The sequence below is a fragment of the Dendrobates tinctorius genome, unplaced genomic scaffold (assembly GCF_039654945.1).
Source record: "Dendrobates tinctorius isolate UK_male_01 unplaced genomic scaffold, ASM3965494v1 ptg000270l, whole genome shotgun sequence".
Taxonomy (NCBI): Eukaryota; Metazoa; Chordata; class Amphibia; order Anura; family Dendrobatidae; genus Dendrobates; species Dendrobates tinctorius.
Genome location: NW_027361937.1, coordinates 5,754,496 through 5,776,461, shown reverse-complemented (window position 1 = coordinate 5,776,461; position 21,966 = coordinate 5,754,496).

The window sequence follows — 21,966 nt, the reverse complement described above, 5'->3', positions numbered from 1 at the left end:
ACTGTGTGAGGAGCATACACCGCTGTACGGTGTGTGAAAAAATGAACGCTCACTACCTCACCTGGACAAAACAATACAATTTGGATTGCTTTTAAAAAAGCAGTTTGAACACCAGTGTGCACACAGCAATGCAGCTAGCCTTAAAAGGCAGGCTAATCACCACCAGCACTGCTGCACAAAAGCAAAAATCTTCACCTTTTACTGCACAGTAACAACAGTGAAAAGCGCTAGCAGCAGAAGCAGTTTTTTTTTTCTTTTTGCCTTCCTAACGCTCTCCCTACAGAATCAGCAGCTGCAGCAGCTCTCCCTATTCTGAGATCAGCATGAGTAACATGGCGGTCGGCGTCCCCGCCCTTTTATACCCCCTGTGATGCCACACAAAGCAAGCCAATCACTTGCATGCCCTTCTCCAAGATGGTGGTGACCGCTGCCTATGTCATCACGTTGCCCACAGTGTCCGTTCTTCCTGATTGGCTGAAAAAGGGAGCTAAAGCATCTTTTGAAACGCGACTTTGGCGCTAAAGTCGACGACCTCATGGCCGACCTCACGCTAAGGTCGGGTTTTGCTTCATGAAACCCGACTTTGGCGAAAGTTGGCGACTTTTGAATTTTTTTTGAACCGTTTCGCTCAACTCTAATGATGACTAGTGTTGAGCATTCCGATACCGCAAGTATCGGGTATCGGCCGATACTTGCTGTATCGGAATTCCGATGCCGACTTCCGATATTTTTTCAATATCGGAATTCGGCATCGGAATCGGAAGTTCAAAGTTGATTGACAGACTGACGTCATCATGATGCACGGTGTGTGCGCATCATGATGCGCCGTCATTTCGGGCCTTCCGGGGGTCTCTGCCGGCCTGCCGGGGGGCTGTGCCGGCCTGCCGGGGGGCTGTGTGGACTGCCCGGGGTCTGTACCGGCCTGCCGGGGGGCTGTGCCGGCCTGCCGGTGGTCTGTGCACCCTGTGGGGGTCTGTACCGGCCTGCCGGGGGGCTGTGCCGGCCTGCCGTTGGTCTGTGCACCCTGTGGGGGTCTGTACCGGCCTGCCGGGGGGCTGTGCCGGCCTGCCGGGGGGCTGTGCTGATGTCCGGGGGTCTGTGCAAGCATCGTCCGATGGGACTACAAGTCCCATCGGGCGATGCCTGCTACCATGACAGTGATTGACACATTAGCCAATGATGGGACAGTAGTAGTCCCATCATCCGGCTAATGTGTTAAATGTTAAAAAAAAAAAAATACTACATACATACTACATGCATGCTACATACATACTACATGCTACATACATACTACATATATACTACATACATACTACATACATGCTACATACATACTACATACATGCTACATACATACTACATACATACTACATGCATGCTACATACATACTACATGCTACATACATACTACATGCTACATACATACTACATATATACTACATACATACTACATATATACTACATACATACTACATACATGCTACATACATACTGCATGCTACATACATACTACATACATACTACATACATACTACATGCATGCTACATACATACTACATGCATGCTACATACATACTACATGCATGCTACATGCATGCTACATACATACTACATGCTACATACATACCACATGCATACTACATATATACTACATGCATGCTACATACATACTACATGCTACATACATACCACATACATACTACATACATGCTACATACTACATACATACTACATACATACTACATGCATGCTACATACATACTACATGCCACATACATACCACATACATACTACATACATGCTACATACTACATACATACTACATACATACTACATGCATGCTACATACATACTACATGCATGCTACATACATACTACATGCATGCTACATACATACTACATGCATGCTACATGCATGCTACATACATACTACATGCTACATACATACCACATACATACTACATATATACTACATGCATGCTACATACATACTACATGCTACATACATACCACATACATACTACATACATGCTACATACTACATACATACTACATACATACTACATGCATGCTACATACATACTACATGCCACATACATACCACATACATACTACATACATGCTACATACTACATACATACTACATACATACTACATGCATGCTACATACATACTACATGCATGCTACATACATACTACATGCCACATACATACCACATACATACTACATACATGCTACATACATACTACATATATACTACATGCATGCTACATACATACTACATATATACTACATGCATGCTACATACATACTACATGCTACATGCATGCTACATACATACTACATACATACTACATACATACAATACATTCATACAATACATACATAGACATACAGTACATATAACATAGAGTAACATACTTACCAATACTTGTCACATTGTTCCCCGAAGCCATTGTCTTTTCCGGAATAAATATTAACATAACAAACCACAAAAATACTCACCCACGATCCGAAGCAGTCCACGAGTGTGTCCCACGACGATCTTGGGTAGAGAACTGCAGCATCAGCTGTTGCTGCCGTTCTCTACGGGCTGCAGGAATCCAATGACGGAAGGTAGGTATCCTTCCGCACTGTATTCCTCCGCCACTTAAAAAAAAAAAAGTCCCTAGTCTCACTTTATGCCATTGCTGCGTGGGAAATTCCCACACAGCAATGGCATAAAGTGAGACTAGGGACTTTTTTTTTTTTTAAGTGGCGGAGGAATACAGTGCGGAAGGATACCTACCTTCCGTCATTGGATTCCTGCAGCCCGTAGAGAACGGCAGCAACAGCTGATGCTGCAGTTCTCTACCCAAGATCGTCGTGGGACACACTCGTGGACTGCTTCGGATCGTGGGTGAGTATTTTTGTGGTTTGTTATGTTAATATTTATTCCGGAAAAGACAATGGCTTCGGGGAACAATGTGACAAGTATTGGTAAGTATGTTACTCTATGTTATATGTACTGTATGTCTATGTATGTATTGTATGAATGTATTGTATGTAGTATGTATGTAGTATATATGTGGTATGTATGTAGCATGTAGTATGTATGTAGTATGTATGTAGCATGCATGTAGCATGTAGTATGTATGTAGCATGCATGTAGTATATATGTAGTATGTATGCAGCATGTAGTATGTATGTAGCATGCATGTAGCATGCATGTAGTATGTATGTAGTATGTATGTAGTATATATGTAGTATGTATGTAGCATGTAGTATGTATGTAGCATGCATGTAGTATATATGTAGTATGTATGTAGCATGTAGTATGTATGTAGCATGCATGTAGTATATATGTAGTATGTAGCATGTAGTATGTATGTAGCATGCATGTAGTATATATGTAGTATGTAGTATGTATGTAGCATGCATGTAGTATATATGTAGTATGTAGTATGTATGTAGCATGCATGTAGTATATATGTGTTATGTATGTAGCATGTAGCATGCATGTAGCATGCATGTAGTATGTATGTAGTATATATGTGGTATGTATGTAGCATGCAGTATGTATGTAGCATGCATGTAGTATATATGTAGTATGTATGTTGCATGTAGTATATATGTAGTATGAATGTAGCATGTATGTAGTATGTAGTATGAATGTAGCATGTATGTAGTATGCATGTTGTATGTATGTAGCATGTAATTTTTTTTTTTTTTTTTTACATTTAACACATTAGCCGGATGATGGGACTACTACTGTCCCATCATTGGCTAATGTGTCAATCACTGTCATGGTAGCAGGCATCGCCCGATGGGACTTGTAGTCCCATCGGACGATGCCTGCACAGACCCCCGGAGCCTGCACAGACCACCGGCAGGCCGGCACAGACCACCGGCAGGCCGGCACAGCCCCCCGGCAGGCCGGCACAGCCCCCCGGAGCCTGCACAGCCCCCCGGCAGGCCGGCACAGCCCCCCGGCAGGCCGGCACAGCCCCCCGGAGCCTGCACAGACCACCGGCAGGCCGGCACAGCCCCCCGGCAGGCCGGCACAGACCACCGGAGCCTGCACAGACCCCCTGGCAGGCCGGCACAGCCCCCCGAAAGGCCCGTACAGACCCCAGAGAGGCTGTACAAGGGCAGGAAAGGGTTTTTCTTATTCCGATACCGGAAGTCCCATAGACTTGAATGGGACTTCCGGTATCGGAATCGGCTATACCGATACTTTTTTTAAAGATCGGCCGATACCATCCGATACGATACTTTGAAGTATCGGACGGTATCGCTCAACTCTAATGATGACTACTGGTTGGCCAGCATCCTGGATCCATGCTATAAAGGCAAATTCCAAAACATCATGCCGCATGAGAACCTAGAGCTAATATTGGCTAACAAACAAGCAACTCTGGTAAACCGTTTGTTTGAGGCATCCCAGCACACAGCGGCGGTGATGTTTCTCCCACGAGCCATACGGGGCAACATGGAAGAGGTGTTCATGGTGCACACAGCCGAAGTGTCGTTGGACACAGTGGTTTCATGACTATGTTGTGGACTGATTTTTCAAGTACCGCTCACACAACTGGTAATACTGCATCGATTGAAAGTGACAGGAGACAGCAGTTGTCAACTATGGTAACAAACTACTTCTCCTCCCATATCGATGTTCTCCCTCACCGGTCATTCCCCTTTGACTATTGGGCCAGTAAACTTGACACCTGGCCTGAATTGGCACAATATGCCTTACAGAAGCTCGCTTGCCCTGCTGCTAGTGTTATCTGAAAGAGTCTTCATTGCTGCTGGATCAATCCTGACAGAAAAAAGGACCCGTCTGTCGACCCAAAATGTTCAAGATCTTACCTTCTTTAAAATAAACCATGCATGGGTTTCAAAGGATTTTTGTCCCACCCTCCCCTGCTGACACGTAGGTTGCCAGAAAAATGGCTCGCTTTTGTCCTCCTCTTCTGCGAACTTCTCCAATTACTCCATTAGCAGCTGCTGAATGTCCAACACCAACATATGCCATTTTTTCCACCTCCCTAACTGGGCTGCCTCCCCCACAAGGCCGAGGTGACCACCTGGTGCACGCACCCATGCGAGTGCTGTTGCCCTGGACAGGTGGGTGGGCCCACTCTTGGGAAACGGCACTGGCACAAGGTCCCTCATAGTACAATCAAGTGTCTCTGATGGTGGGGGTGCACACCCGCCGTCAGACACACCGGCGTACTAGGAGGGGCCCTGTGCCAGTACCGCCAGCCATGAGTGGGCCCCCCCTGCTTGCTCAGGGCACCAGCACTTGCAATATTTACCTCTCCCTGCTCCACCACTGTGTAGTCTGGCCTGTTAAATACTTCGCTGGGACTGCCAATACAAATTTGGTAAAATGATAGATGATGGTTAAGACGTAGCTATGCCCTGTCTTGCTGGGCTCTATCTTCAGATGATCAATGGCTTCCATTTGTTATGGACGTCGACTCACAATGAGATGCAGTGGTGGTTTATCATCAGCTTTCACGTTTTTCTGACTCACAGATGTGTGACATTCCTGCCCACATTTTTAAATGTGTCCTCTCATGCCAATCCAACAGAATCACCTACGTCCTGTGGCTTGCGTCTTTTGCACTCCAAAGTTACCTGACAGATAATGATAGGCAGTGAGGACAATGTCTACATCTCTCCCTGTGATCACAATTTGATGGAGATGAGTAACAGTGAAGGGTTCCACGGTACTGCGATACAGCAAACATTCCTTCACAAGAACTGTTTTCGCTGTCTCCACAGACAAAGTAATTGAGGGTCAGCATTGCCTCTGAGAATTCTCCCGGGAGTTTTTCCCGTGATTAGTAATTCCAAAATTTCTGCAATCACTCGACTTTCCGACTGTACTTGTATCCATCTCGTTTCCTCTTGCGGAGAGTCTGGACTGTCTTACTGAGACTGAAATATATATGAAGATTGAAAAATACCCCAACAGTGTATACTGGTGTACGCTTCGAATACATAACCCTTTTTCTACTTTTTAGACTCTTGTCTAATCCATATTGAGGCTGCGAGTGTCTTTGTCAGACTCCGAAAATATATACGCAGATTTTTAATGTTTAAACTATGCTATATGTACCTGCTATCCAGTGATACTGTACCCTTTCTCAACTTTCTACAATCACGTTGAATCCATACTGGGCCTGAGAACGTCTGAGTCTGCCTCCTCATTAGAGATGAGCGGTGTTCGAGTCGACCTGTTTGCCAAGTTAAAATTCCAGCTGTTTTGGGCGGTGTTCAAGCCGTTCGTCGAACTCGAACACTTTGCTTAAAATTCGGCTGTTCGCGGTTCCGTTCGAGAACGGTTTGTTCACCAAAAGCGTATCTTCATTTTCACATCAATAATGGTTTTCAATGTTAATAGACTGTTTCATGGCATAGTAGCAGTGTGTGGTAGCAAGCGGTGTAGTGCACCTGTCAAGGAGCTACACCGTGTGTGTTTCTAATAATTTTTACCACATCTTGTCCAGAAAATCCTTTAGGGCCTTGTAGCACTGTCTGCTACTCAGCAGAGAAGCCCACCAGTTAACCTAGCTATGCCGCCTGTTTATGAAAGAACCAGTTTTTGACTGCATTTAGCACAGTTAATACTTTGGGCCTAGTAACTGTGCCTGCTACTCATCAGAGGAGCCCACCTGTGAACCAAGCTGTGCTGTCTGTTTATGTAAGAACCATTTTTTAACTCCATTTAGCCCAGTGAATACTTTGGGACTAGACCGTGTCTACTGCTCAGCAGAGAAGCCCACCTGTGAACCTAGCTATGCCTCCTGTTTATGTAAGAACTGTGTGCTACTCAACAGAGGAGCCCAGCTGTTAAGCAAGCTACAGCACCTGTGGTTTGGACACTTAATTTTGTCATTCTTTCTGGAATGCCGATTAGGCCTAATTCCGGTTGACCTGCACTTACTGGGAAATCCTCGTTCACGGGGAAGAATTGGAATCCCAGATCCCCATCACTAACGGTGTTCAGCGGGTTATCTGCACCTATAAGCGACACACACTGGTCCTTTCAGTGTAGCGTTCATGCAGCCCCGGACATGTAAGGGCATGACAGACCTGTTATTGCTCAATCTCGCGTGCCAGAGCCTCGCGTGGCGTGTCCCTCTAGTAAGCTTGACGCATACCACGGGGGCATGCCAGAGTCTCGTTCGTTAACGGAATTAAGATGACAAATCGCTAACACAACTAAAAACGGACAACCTCCACCACCCACTGAATCAACAAAGCTTGCAATCTGTCAATCTTTTCTGTAGCTGGCATGGTTGAGGTTTCCCGGGTAGAGTCGAATTAAGCCGCAGGCTCCACTCCTGGTGGTGCCCTGTATAATATGAGTTATTTTTATATGGTTTCAATCAGTTTAACCCTGCTGTTCTGTTCGTTTCCACTATACACTTGTACTGTTTCGGTCATTTTTGACCGGACCTATTAAAATGCTATTTTAGGCTGGTTTCACACTTGCGTTTTTTTTGCGCTGTATTTTAGCGCTAAAAAACGCATGCGTTTTTTTCCTATATTTTGCATGGGATGCGCTTATGTGCACATACACATGCGTTTGTATGCGTTTTTACGCGCATGCGTTTTTTTGTGGTGTGCGCTCAGGTGCACAAAATGCATCCTGTTGCATTTTTGGGGCGTCCGACTTGCCTCAAAAAAATGCATGCGCGCGCAATGCTTTTTTACAGCAAGACACCCATTATAAGTCTATGAGTGCGCATATGTGCTCATTGGCATGCTCATGTATGCGTTTTTTTGCGCGTGCGTTTTTTTGTTGACCATTAGTTAGACAATGGAATTTAGGGGTTTGGGTTAGAGTTAGGGTTAGTTAAGGGGGTTTAGGGTTAGGGTAAGGGTTAGGGTTTGGGTTAGGGTTAGTATGGTTTGGTTAAGGGTTAGGGTTAGGGTCAGGGTTAGGGTTAGGGTTAGGGTCAGGGATAGGGTTAGGGTCAGGGTCAGGGTTAGGGTTAGGGTATGGTTTGGTTAAGGGTTAGGGTTAGCAAAGTCATGGCTTGGGTTAGTGTGAGGGGCCAACTAATGTTGGCAAAAAATGCAAACGCGGTAAAAACGCACTAAAAACGCATACAAACACATAAAAACGCTGCATTTTTCATGCATACTCATAAAAATGCTTGAAAAAAAACGCAGCATTTGTATGCGTTTTTTCTATGCGTTTTTTAGCGGGAAAAACGCGCTGCAAAACAAAGCAAGTGTGAAAGTAGCCTCAGCTACTTAAAAAATAATTTTTGAATACCTGTTGCATTATGAGGCTGTGTGCACACGCTGCGGATTGTGCTGCGGTTTTTGCTGCGGTGTACAGTACCATGATTCCCTATGGGAATCAAAAACCGCAATGCAGATGGTGCGGCATTTTCCGCGCGGATTATCTGCGGTTTTCAATCTGCAGAAAGAATTGACATGTCAATTCTTTCTGCGGATTCTCCTGCGGTTTGCCATCTCCTCCATTGAGGAGATGAAAAACCGCAGGGAAAAACCGCAGAGCAATCCGCAGGTAAAACCGCAGGTATTTTGACCTGCGGATTTTACAAAATCCGCGAGGATGAATCCGCACCTAATCCGCAGCGTGTGCACACAGCCTGACACTGTATGTGAACATGGTTGGTCATTATAAAAAAAAAATACGTAAAAAACTCAATTTTTTTATTTATTTTGTGTTTATAAAGGTTACAAGGGCTTATTGAATTCTGCACAGAAATTACAAATTTGAGCTTAACTAACTAACTAAAACAACTACTACTACTACTATAACAACTATAACTAACTATAACTAAAATTAACTATAGTATAAAATGCGTGCAAACATTTTGAAAAAAATAGTAAAAATAATTTAAAAAATCAGTTTTTTCAGTAAATTTTTAGAGGAAAAGCAGGGTAAATAACATACAGAGAAAAAAAATTGCACAGAACTGTACTGAAAGCCAATGCGTATGGTTTGTACTGAAAGCATGTGTAAATCTGCACCTAAAGCAACTGTTTACTTCATAAACAATAGTAGATACAATAAGTAGTCTCAAAAGAAATTATAACTCATTTATTTTACTCAAAAAATGGCTGAAATTAGCATAAAATGCTATTTGGTCATTTTTGACCGGGACAGTACAAGTGTAAAATAAAAGTGGCGCAAAAACTAAACCAAAAAAAAAAAGTACCCTTAGAAAGAACCCCTCCAATTAGGAAAATAGAAGTGACCACAAGTTTCAGAACTGCATAATTTAAAAAAATATCAAAGTTCAAGAACGTTCATTTTTGACCAAACATAACAGCAGGTTTAATATAATGTATACTGTATCCTTACTTCCAGGGAGGTAAGCAAAAGGTCACTGAAACTTACTTAAGATAAAGGAATGTAAATTACTGGTTATTTGTTTATCCATCAACAAATGACCATTGATATTCAAGGCAACTACCCTAATTAGATTGGGTGTGTTAACTTTCCCCATGGATTGTCACCTGGTGAAATCTCATTTATTTGGCCTTAGGGGGTCGTCTCATTAGCATTCAAGGATAGATCAAAGCTTTTTAACTATGACACATTTGGATGCTTTTGGGGGATATAAAAAAGAGGACTGATTAGCAGGGAGACAGAGAGAGACAGAGGGCAGAAGGGATGTGTACAGAGAGAGGACACTGAGATGAGACTATTTGAATAATGTAACGTATGAATAATGCCTGTTTCTGATTAATGCATATGTATTTATAGTTTTATATTTTAATCTTATCATTTATATAGTAAATCAATTTAGTAAATTCAATTCTTGTGTGAGCATTTTTTTATTCATTACAATCCATTGGAACCTTTACAATACAAATTGGTGTCAGAAGTGGGATTGTTTTGAATAAAAATGTTTGAAAAATTGAATAAGTTTGTTAAGAGTAGGAAGGCAGTTGAGAGTAGTGTCAGATCTTTGCCAGAAAGGGTGTTACCAGGAAAGTGGAACCCAATGGCACAGGAATGTAACAAATATATGTAGGGACAGCGCTTGCCAAATCCCCAGGATATGGCTGCCAAATCTGATCTCTCAAGGTATGATGCAAAAGAGCAGAAAGCTGCAGCAGCCGTTGGATGGATGTGTGTGCAAGTGTCTCAAAGCTTACAGGAGGAGATAGATAATTTGCGTTTAGAGCTGCTTACAGCTATAGAGCAAAGGATTAGCTTGCAATGAGCCTTGACAGACCAAATCAATCTGGGCAATAAAAATGAAAAAAGCATATATAGAATGGGAGGAATAGGGCTAAGTGACAGCACATGTGAAAAAGACTTGGGTATACTAATAGATCACAGACTGAATATGAGTCAACAGTGTGATGCAGCAGCAAAAAAGGCAAATGCAATTCTAGGATGTATTAACAGAAGCATACAGTCTAGATCACGTGAAGTAATTATTTCCCTCTACTCCTCTTTGGTCAGACCTCATCTGGAATATTGTGTCCAATTTTGGGCACCACATTTTAAAAAAGACATCAACAAACTGGAGCAAGTTCAGAAAAGAGCGACCAGAATGGTGACCGGTCTGCAAACCCTGTCTTATGAGGAAAGGTTGCAGGATTTGGGAATGTTTAGTTTGCAAAAGAGAAGACTGAGAGGAGACTTAATAGCTGTCTACAAATATCTAAAGGGCTGTCACATTGTAGAAGGATCAACTTTATTCTCATTTGTACAAGGAAAGACTAGAAGCAATGGGATGAAGCTGAATGGGAGGAGACACAGATTAGATATTAGAAAAAACTTTTTGACAGTTAGAGTGATCAATGAGTGGAACAGGCTGCCACGAGAAGTGGTGAGTTCTCCTTCAATGGAAGTCTTCAAACAGAGGCTGGACAGACATCTAACTGGGATGATTTAGCGAATCCTGCTTTGAGCAGGGGGTTGGACCAGATGGCCCAGGAGGTCCCTTCCAACTCTACGATTCTATGATTCTATGATTCTATGAAATGAAACAGCATGACAATATGCAAAGGAATTTTGAAGCTTATGTAATGAAAAATGTGAATTAGAATAGGCGCAGGAGGAGACAGCAGCCAGTGTCAGATATTTGTACTGCACAGATTAGAACCATGATTGCACATGAGAAATGGTCAGATTTGATAGAATGTGATGGCTGTGACAGTGAGACAGATGAGGAAGAAAAGCAAGCCAGACTGATTGTGACTACTAAAACTAGGAGAGAAGTCACACAGCGTAGTGGAGATAGGATGGATGCAGGAAACTCAGCTACAGGAGCAGAAGCTTCAATGACCAAGGAAACTAGGAATTATACAGCCGGAGAATTAACAGAATTAGCTACCAGGTACAGGCTGAAAGCAGGAGTACCTTTGTTAGCATGGATTCTCAGATTATGGGATCAGGGAGCCGATACTATAATCTTGAACCATCTTGAGGCAGTAGGACTTTGTAGTATTTGTACTGATCCTATGGTGCGTCTAAAAATGAGATGGGCAAGGGACACTACAGAGACTTTCTCTTTGCTGCATTTGGTGAGGGATTCTGTGGCACAAGTGTATGACTCTCCCATGGAATTATTACCACAGACACGATGGGAGACTCTTGCAGATGGAGTTCAGAGATTGAGAGAAATTGCAGGTATAGGTGGCATAACTCGCAATCCTTTGCCAGATCTGAATGATCATTTTGCTGTTGTTGAGGATTGGAAGGGACCAGATGCTGCAATATTGACAGTATTGATGAAGAATAAGTTCATAGAAGGTGCCCCAGCTGCTTATAAAGCCCCATTGTTCACTGTGTTCAGTGCACTTATGGGAAATTCCACTAATGTCTACACGGCATGCAATTTAATCTCCCAGCTATCTGCTCTAGAGAGCAAAAGTATCAAAAAATAGTACAGTAGAGAGAGTAGATCAAGAAAGGAGAAAAGAGGATGATACCCAAATTAGAAAGATCAGGAAGGAGTTGTTTTGTGACCTGATAGCTAGTGGAGTTCCTTTCCAAGAGATAGATGGGATCTCTACTAGTGACCTGTTGAGAAGATGGCAAGATCTGAGGACAAAAGGTAAATTGCAACTTGCCAGACCCAAGAGGGTGGCAACAAATGAGATAGGGGGTTGGAAAGAATGAGGTGGGACACCTGATGGAGGCATGCAAAGCCCCCACTGTAACCGCCCCTTGCACTCTTCCAATACCATGGCATACTACACCCCCTGCCAAGATTCCCTCATGGATTAAATTTAAATGCAGATTTTAGATAAAAGTTGTGGAACATCCCTGAAAATTGTTGTTTGAACAGTTTTGACATTTTTTAATGTCTAATGATGTTTGTTTTCGTTCTAGAGTTTCTTAGAGAAATATTCCTGTGAGCATACTATGAAGTATGCGCTGGCTGATATGTGAAGAGAAATACTCCGGTGAGCATACTATGAAGTATGCGCTGGCTGATATATGATGAATTGGGTTTGGTCTTGGTGATGCATAAATGGGCATTCCTCACCTGAGGGTTTGTAATACACCTTGATGTTTTAAAAGGCAAAAGACCACAACAGATATAAGATGATTCTGTATGTCAGAGCCATGTGAGAGAAACATACAAGGAAAAGAGAGAGTGATAGTACAGACAATGAATTTAAGACTGAACTAAAGTTAGATGACTCATAATATACTGGGGGGTTGACAAGATAATAGATGACTTATTTGTACTAAGTGTTGTCTTTGTCACTGTATGTGCTTTGTGTATTTGTCATGGATATCCACGTGGTATTTTTATTTTTACTTTTTATTTGGTATATTTTTATTTTTTATGAGCTCATTTTTTTTAATTTTAATGGTACTGTGTTTAGCATTCTTGGTTTTTAAAGGAATTGTTTTTTTCTCTTTTCAGTCCACTACATGTTGGATTGGGGGTTGGGGGGTGTAATTAACCTTTTGTTTGCAGGAGTAAAAGAAGAAATCTTGGCCATTTAATTAACATGTAAATACAGTGCACAGTAAAATAGTTCATTTCTGCAGTAGTGAAAAAGGAGTCCATCTACCTAATATAAGATGATATTTTATGACTTATTTTTGAGTTTTAACATTTTTTATTTTTTGGGAGCTCCCGTGCAAATTGGGTTTCGAAGAACATATATGTTAAATGATTTCAATGAATACTAGTTTGTTAATGTCAGTCTTTTGTTCTCGATATAGCTTTGTTCACCTACACCTGAGTCATGCAATGCAAATGTGTGGGTACCCAAAATGTGTGTTTGTCTATATGTAAATGAGAATATCTCCTGCTTACTGAATGAATGCATTAGGTGAAGCCAGAGTCTGTGTGTTGATGTAATGTGTATATTATTATGTAAAAATAATAATTTGCTAGAATTGGGTTAATAGCAAATTGGTTTGGGTTCTGTTTTCCTTAACATGTAATTGTACTGATTCTGACTAGTAGTAACATTATTTTGTGATCTCCACGAACATGATTGTACTGGTAATTATGATCATCGTTATTATGCAAACGTGATTGACATGAATTTGATGTGTTTGATAACTGGTATCTGATATTTTGATATTATGATTTATTTCAGTGTATAAGTCCATACACATATGATATATTTTATGTAGTAGTTATTATCTAGAGTAGAAATATTTGCTACAGTAGAAAATGTCAAAGGTCATTCTGGGCACAATTAATTTGGACCAACAAACCTACAGTAATTTTGTTTGATTCATTTGATCAAGGGGTGGAAAACAAGCCACCTGGACTGAGTTATATTGAACAAGTTATTCTATCTTGGACTGTGAATATATCATGGACTGAGTTATTTTGGACTGTTGCTTTGGACTGAATTAGCTCTGCCAAGACTTTGGAACTTTCAAGCATGATTGTGAATTTCACTTTCCCTCAATGCAGGCTTTGTCTTGTGTGTAGCCTGAAGATGTCCAATTCAGCACTGAGACTGAGCCCAGATGATGCTGAACCGTCACCAGGGTGAATCCTCATGACTGCCAGCTGATGACAAGTGAGGGGACAACTAACCCTAGAAGCTTCTGCCGGAAACCAAATGGCATATAAAGTGAGGCCCTGAACAGCTGCAGCAATAGAAGATGAAATGACTCTTATGCTCAGTCATTGGACACCTGCACCGAGGGGTTAATGTCATGAAGAGCAGGGACAGATTGCTCTTTAGAGTCTGTTCTTTTGCTAACCAGGGAAAGTAGTGAAGTCACCCCAAAGTGATGAGGGCATAATACTCCCCGTGCTTCCCTGCAACAGAGACCCATTTAAAAATTGCGGTCAAGAAGATCCGAAGAAAGAAGATTTCCACAGACATTTGATATTTCAGCACCTGCTGGTCCAATGTTGTTTTTGTTTTGATTTTTTTCCGTTTTAAGCCCAGGATGTTGTTTTTTACCAAAACGGTTTTCTATTGGTAGCAAATAAATAAATATATATAGGAACAATGCAAATAATGATAAATGGTATAGTTTAGTGGCAGGTTAATTAATTAAAGTGATTGAAACCAAGGGGTGGAATGTATACTATGAGTTATTTTTATATGGTTTCAATCAGTTTATTATAATATATACTGTATCCTTACTTCCAGGGAGGTAAGCAAAAGGTCACTGAAACTTACTTAAGATAAAGGAATGTAAATTACTGGTCATTTGTTTATCCATCAACAAAGGACCATTGATATTCAAGGCGACTACCCTAATTAGATTGGGTGTGTTAACTTTCCCCATGGATTGTCACCTGGTGAAATCTCATCTATTTGGCCTCAGGGGGGCATCTCATTAGCATTCAAGGATAGATCAAAGCTTTTTAACTAAGACACATTTGGATGCTTTTGGGGGATATAAAAAAGGGGACTGATTAGCAGGGAGACAGAGACAGAGGGAAGAAGGGATGTGTACAGATGAGAGAGGACACTGAGATGAGACTATCTGAATAACGTAACGTATGAATATTGCCTGTTTCTAACTAATACATATGTATTTATAGTTTTATATTTTAATCTTATCATTTATATAGTAAATCAATTTAGTAAATTCAATTCTTGTGTGAGCATTTTTTTATTCATTACAATCCATTGGAACCTTTACAATACATGCCCTTCTGAACATTCTTTAAGGTTCAGCTTTGCAACCATACTGCCCCCGGAAACCAATCACTTTGCCTTCATTGGCACTGTTCAGAGATTCGTGGGAATAACGCCGCCCGATCGGCAGTTGGCATAATTTAGGGTGGGAAGTCCAACAGTATATGATCGTCTTCGATTTCAAATTTTTATTTTTTTTGTATTTTACATTTTTATTCCAGCCTTTCTTGACTTCATAAGGGCATGACATGCCTATATCTGTGCCTTCTCCTCCTCCTCCTCCTCCTTTTACTCCTCCACCTCTTTTCAATATGTAGTTGCCCTTTTCCATATGTTATTTTTGTATTCTGAGCATTTTGTCTGCTTTGGGACACCTTTTAAGGTGTTTTGTAATTGTTTTCTATGTGTTAGTATGTGTTTGTGTTTGCCTGCCATTGTTTTCAATGGTGTTTGACGGTGTTCGTCGAACGTTCGACGAACATTCAACGAACTTACCTCCTGTTCGACAAACCAAAACGAACTCGAACTCTAGCGTGGTGGCTCAACACTACTCCTGATATATAGACATACATTTTTAATGTTTAAAGTATGCTATATATACCTGGTATCTGGTAGTGATACTGTACCCTTTCTGCCAGGATGTCCTCCTCCACCCACCACTCTAAGTGTATCATTGACACCTGGAACATTGTCCCACATGTGTGATTATTTCTTGTGGATCTTCTTGTTATATTGTGGTGTGATCCATCCTGAGCATGTTACAGCCTGTGGGTTACTCCTGCAATTTAGATGTACATTTAAAAATAACCCCAACACTAATCAATACAGCTCTACGCTTGTGATACATTACCCATTTCCTGCTTATTATGTTCTGGTCTAATCCAAACTGACCAAGTGAGAGTTATTTTCTGACTGTGGAAATAAATACTGAGATTGACAACAATGACCCCTACACTGTGTACAGCTGTACTCTTCAGATCCATTACCTTTTTACAGCTTTTTATATTGTGTTGTAATCCATACTGAGCATGAGAGCGTCTGTGTCTGCCTCCTGAAATATCTTTGGAGATTTAGAATGTTTAAAGTATACTATATATACCTGCTATCTAATGATACTGTACACTTTTTCTACTTTTTATATTCTTGTCTAATACATACTGAGCCTGTGAGCATCTCTGTGTGACTGATGGAATATATAGGGAGATTGACAATTATCCTTTGACTGTATAGAGCTGTATGCTTCTGATACAGTACCATATATCTGATGTTATTTTGGGTTTATTTTCTGCAAAATTTTGAAGTTTGGTGGAAGAGGCTGCAGACGTGGGCGTTGGGGGGCCAGCTGGTGCTGATGGTGGTGGTGCATCTACTGGTAGTGGCAAAAGCACAATAGCAGCTAAGGCAGGAGGTGTTGAGCCTGCGTCATGGTCTGGCTCTTGAAGGCCTGGAAGGCTACCTTTTCTGGGAGTAGGTTAACCTCTTCTAAAGCTGGAGAATCTGGAACTGGTTTTGGCTTACATTGCCGAAACAGACTCGAGCAAATATGAAGTTTCAAAAAATGCAAGCACTGAGTTGTCAAGTGCTGGCTCCTGGTCAGGAAGAACCACTTTCCTTGTGTCCTTCACCCCCACCAAAAGTAAATGATGCAGTAGGCCACCCTTCACATTAGTCCATGTAGCTCTTTCTATCATACCATGCCTTGGTTTTCAAGTCAAATCGTGAATTCCCCAGTCCAAGATGAATCTGACATGGAGTGTGGGTGGCCAGCCAGGGCAGTGGGGTTAATCGGTACTGGGCCGGTGTCTCAGAGGGATGTGTCACGTTGGTGGTGATGACCCATTCCGTGACCCTGGGCGTCCATGCAAAGGGGTGAATAACGTTTATAGGTGAATGATACGTGACGCCACCTGTGGTTTCTGATCAGATTGACCTGCGCTGCAGTGGCGCTTCTCTAGGACAGATGTTGTGGTGCAGCTAAGATGTAGAAGTCTTGCACAGGTAGGGCTGTAGTCGCAGGGCAGATGAAAGAGTTGGTAGATGGTGTGCAGTGCAGGATGTAGCAGAGCCATGCGCCAGGCGCAGGAGAAAGATGACAGACACAGTCGTGCAGTTCCTTTACCTGTACTTGGTAAGTGCTGTCCAGGACCCAGAGTACAGATGGAGAAGGAGTTGGTCAGCCTGGAAGCAAATTTGGAATTCTCTCTCTGCAGATAGGTAGTGTGGCCTCCGTTCTAGCGCTTATCTGAGGTACTCGCAGTACTGAGTTCACTGAAGTTCCCCCTGCTGACTCTCTTTTGGAACTTTCTCATATGGCAGGCAGCCATAGCCTTTACGTTCTGGCTCCCACACGTCGCTGCTGGGGCCTCTGAGCCTTAGTTAGGAGAAGAGCATTTACCGCTGCTACTTCCTCCGGTTTCTGCTGCAGGACCGTCAGTGTCCCTATAAACTCGGAGACCGGAATCCAGACCATGCACTCCAGCTAGGAGTGAGCCTTAACTCTGCTCATCCTCCAGCTCCCCTTCTCAAGTCCACACTTCCCCTTCCCTTCACAGACTGCCCTAACTTACCTCCTCCCGACCACAGAGAGCAGCTCCTCAGCAGTCAGGTTCAGAAGTCTCCCTGCTGGCCTGGAGTGGGAACTGTGTTGTGTGTTGGTTTAATTGCTAGAGAGATCCTTTGTTGCTCCCAAGCATGACATCACACTCCCTAGGAGGAAGGTAATGCCACTGTGGTGACTGTACTCCTGGGGGCGCCACAAGTGCACTGATGCCCAGCCACTGCTAGATGATTCTGCTGGTACATTGACCCAGACCACTACATTCCCCTCGCACTCTACACAGCTAGAATCTGACCCTGATGAAACTCAGGTTCACCTTCCTGCATACTATACCACCTTACACGGTGACAAAGAGGAAGGTGCGGATGAAAGTGCAGGTTCCTTGAGCAGGTGGGGGGGCATACTCACGGGTGACGGCACTGGCACAGGGCACCTCATATTACGCAAAAGTGTCTGTGCCGGTGCCACCCGCCATCAGACACACCGGCGTACTATGAGGGGCCCTGTGCCAGTGCCGTTGCCAACGAGTGGGCCCCCCTGCTTGCTCAGGATCACAGCACTTGCAAAGTTGAAATACTTACCTCTCCCTGCTCCACCGCCGTGACGTCTTCCGCGTTTCCTGACAGTGACATTCTGGTCAGAGAGCGCGATGACATCACGTCTGTACGCCCTCTGTCTAAACAGTCCAAATGCGGTGAGATGGAAGATGGGGACGACAAGGAGTCCAGACTAGTACAGGGATTCCCTAGCGAGGAGACATATTTAATTGTTTTCAATGTTGGGACAGCAATTTTTGGGGAGCACTGTAATCTGGAGAATGATATATGAGGCCCACCATACACTGGACTGGAGCATTCCAAAGGTGGACATCAGACACTGGAGCAGCATTTACAGGGCCCATTATACACTGGAGCATTAGAAATGGGGCCCATTATATATGGAGCATTATTTGGGCCCATAAGACAGTGGAGCTTCATCCATGGGGACCAACATATACTGTAGCATTATGTGGAGCTCATCATATACTGTTTCAAACATTATATGGGACCAATGATTCTGTATGGAGAAATATATGGGCCTCATTACTCTGTATAGCGCACTATGCGGTGGCCATAATACTGTATGGAGTAATATACTGTCCGTTTTTGGAGCTATTGGAGAATTTAAAATGGATATCAGTCATGAGATGGAAAAAGTGAAGTATTTTTCATTGTACTATACCGCTATTTCTCTGCCGTATCAGAGGATCATGAATTGTGGCATGTGTTAAAGGAGCCCAGTGACACTCTTTGGCCCAGGGCCCACGAAAATCTGGAGCCAGCCCTACCCCCCCACTACTTTACCCCCCAGTTTTCAATGCCTAACTATTATAAAGTAAATTAAGGTTGACAAGCTTAAGTAATAAGAATTGATGTTTTTGGCATTAAAATGAGCACTGTAGGTGTGTTTCCTGTCCTCCATTCACTGCCGACCTTGGTTCCCCATTGACTTGCATTGGGTTTCGTGTTTCAGTCGGCCTTCGACTTTTCACAATAATCGGCCAATTGCGTTCGACCCGACTTTTGAGAAAGTCGGGTTTCATGAAACCCGACTTGACCCGAAAAAAGGCAAAGTCGCTCATCTCTACTGGATATCCTTAAAGACAAAAATGTCCGGGAAGGATGGGAAATCTTGAAAAATGAAATTCTCAAAGCACAATTGTTAACAATTCTGAAAAGAGCGAAAAATAGGAAGCATTCAAGGAAACCAGGATGGATGAACACAGAACTTAAGCACACGCTAAAAAGGAAGAAAGAAATATTTATAAAATGGAAACAGAGAGTCATATCTAAAGAAGAATATAATGCTGTCTGCAGAACCTGCAGGGCACAAATCAGATTATCTAAAGCTGACAATGAATTGAGGCTTGCAAGAGACGTCAAAAGCAATAAAAAAGGATTTTGGTGATATGTCAAAAGTAAAAGAAAAGTCAAAGATGCTATAGGGTTTTTACAGAATGAAAATGATGAAATAGTAAGACAGGATGTTGAGAAGGCCGAACTTTTAAATTTCTATTTTGCATCTGTTTTCTCTCAGAAAGGAAATGTAACATCAGCTGTTCTTCACTGTCCTATTAATGGAATAGAAGAATCCATGATATCTATAAACAGAAAAATAGTGAGGAAACACTTAGCTAACCTAAATGAATTCAAGTCTCCAGGTCCAGATGAATTACACCCCAGAGTACTAAAGGAGATAGCAGAAGAAATCTTTGAACCCCTCTCCATAATCTTTGAAAATTCTGGGAGAACAGGAGAAGTCCCAGAAGACTGAAGAAGAGCAAATGTTGTTCCTATCTTCAAAAAGGGGAAGAAGGTGGACCCAGGCAACTATAGGCCGGTGAGTCTGACTTCTATACCAGGAAAGATCTTTGAACAAATTATTAAACAACATGTATGTAAGTACCTGGATAAGAATGAAGTGATTAAACAGAGTCAGCATGGGTTTGTAACTAATAAGTCATGTCAGACTAACTTAATTTCCTTCTATGGCAGAATCACTGATTGGTTGGATCAGGGAAATGCTGTAGATATAGTATACCTTGACTTCAGCAAAGCATTTGACAAAGTATCTCACAAAATCCTTATTGAAAAAATGACTAGGTATGGAATGGACAAGGCAACTGTTAGGTGGATTCATAACTGGCTTAGTGATCGGACCCAAAGAGTGGTCGTAAATGGCTGCACATCCAGTTGGAAGAATGTCTCAAGTGGGGTACCACAGGGCTCTGTCCTGGGCCCTGTATTGCTCAACATCTTTATCAATGATTTAGATGAAGGAATTGAGGGTAAACTGATTAAATTTGCTGATGACACAAAGCTAGGAGGGATAGCTAATACTAGAGAAGAGAGAGAGGATTCAAAAAGATATAAATAAACTGGAGCAGTGTGCAGCAACTAACAGAATGGGTTTTAACAGGGAAAAATGCAAAGTACTACATCTGGGCAATAAAAATGAAAAAAGCATATACAGAATGGGAGGAATAGGGCTAAGCAACAGCACATGTGAAAAAGACTTGGGTATACTAATAGATCACAGACTGAATATGAGTCAATAGTGTGATGCAGCAGCAAAAAAGGCAAATGCAATTCTGGGATGTATTAACATAAGCATACAGTCTAGATCACGTGAAGTCATTATTGCCCTCCACTCCTCTTTGGTCAGACCTCATCTGGAATACTGTGTCCAGTTTTGGGCGCCACATTTTAAAAAAGACATCAACAAACTGGAGCAAGTTCAGAAAAGAGCGACCAGAATTGTGACCGGTCTGCAAACCCTGTCTTATAAGGAAAGGTTGCATGATTTGGGAATGTTTAGCTTGCAAAAGAGAAGACTGAGAGGAGACTTAATAGCTGTCTACAAATATCTCAAAGGCTGTCACATCGTAGAAGGATCATCTTTACGCTCATTTGCACAAGGAAAGGCTAGAAGCAATGGGATGAAACTGAATGGGAGGAGACACAGATTAGATATTAGAAAAAACTTTTTGACCGTTAGAGTGATCAATTAGTGGAACAGGCTGCCATGAGAAGTGGTGAGTTCTCCTTCAATGGAAGTCTTCAAACAGAGGCTGGACAGACATCAGTCTGGGATTATTTAGCGAATCCTGCTTTGAGCAGGAGGTTGGACCAGATGACCCAGGAGGTCCCTTCTACGATTCTATGATTCTATGAGAAAGCCTGAGATGACTTTCAGAAATGGCGCTGATGGCATACCTTGGCAAGCTGGTCGGCAAGTCAGGGTATGTTTTTAAAAACCGTTATACAACCAAATTCAGCATGTGGGAATGGATGTGTTCCAGCTTGCTGAGCTTTAAAGCCACCACCAAGTTATTCCCATTATCACACAACCAGACCTGGCTGGAGGTCGAGCGGGAAGAGCCTCTAATCAGTCGGGTCCTTTATCCCTTTCAACAGCTCTACTGCATTGTGAGCTTTATCAGTTAAACAGATGAGCTTCAAGAGAGTGTGCTGCTGCCTTAAACAGTACTGCAGAGCTCCCAGCTGGGGAAGGGTGCAGAGGATACTTCAGCTGAAGATGAGGAGGAGAGACAGGAACTAGAATGCAAGGAGACTGAAACCCTGATGGAAGTTGGACCCTGTATTCTTGATGTGGGTAGGATGAGTGATGTCCCAGTCTCTGACTCTATCCCAGACTCCTCCAGGTTCACCCAGTGTTCTGTAAGGGAAATATAGCATCCCTATCCACAAGAATTTGTACACATGTCTGTGGTTAGTTGGACCTTCCCAGTGACTGTGTTGGCCAGAGCACGGCTGATAGTGTAACACGTGCT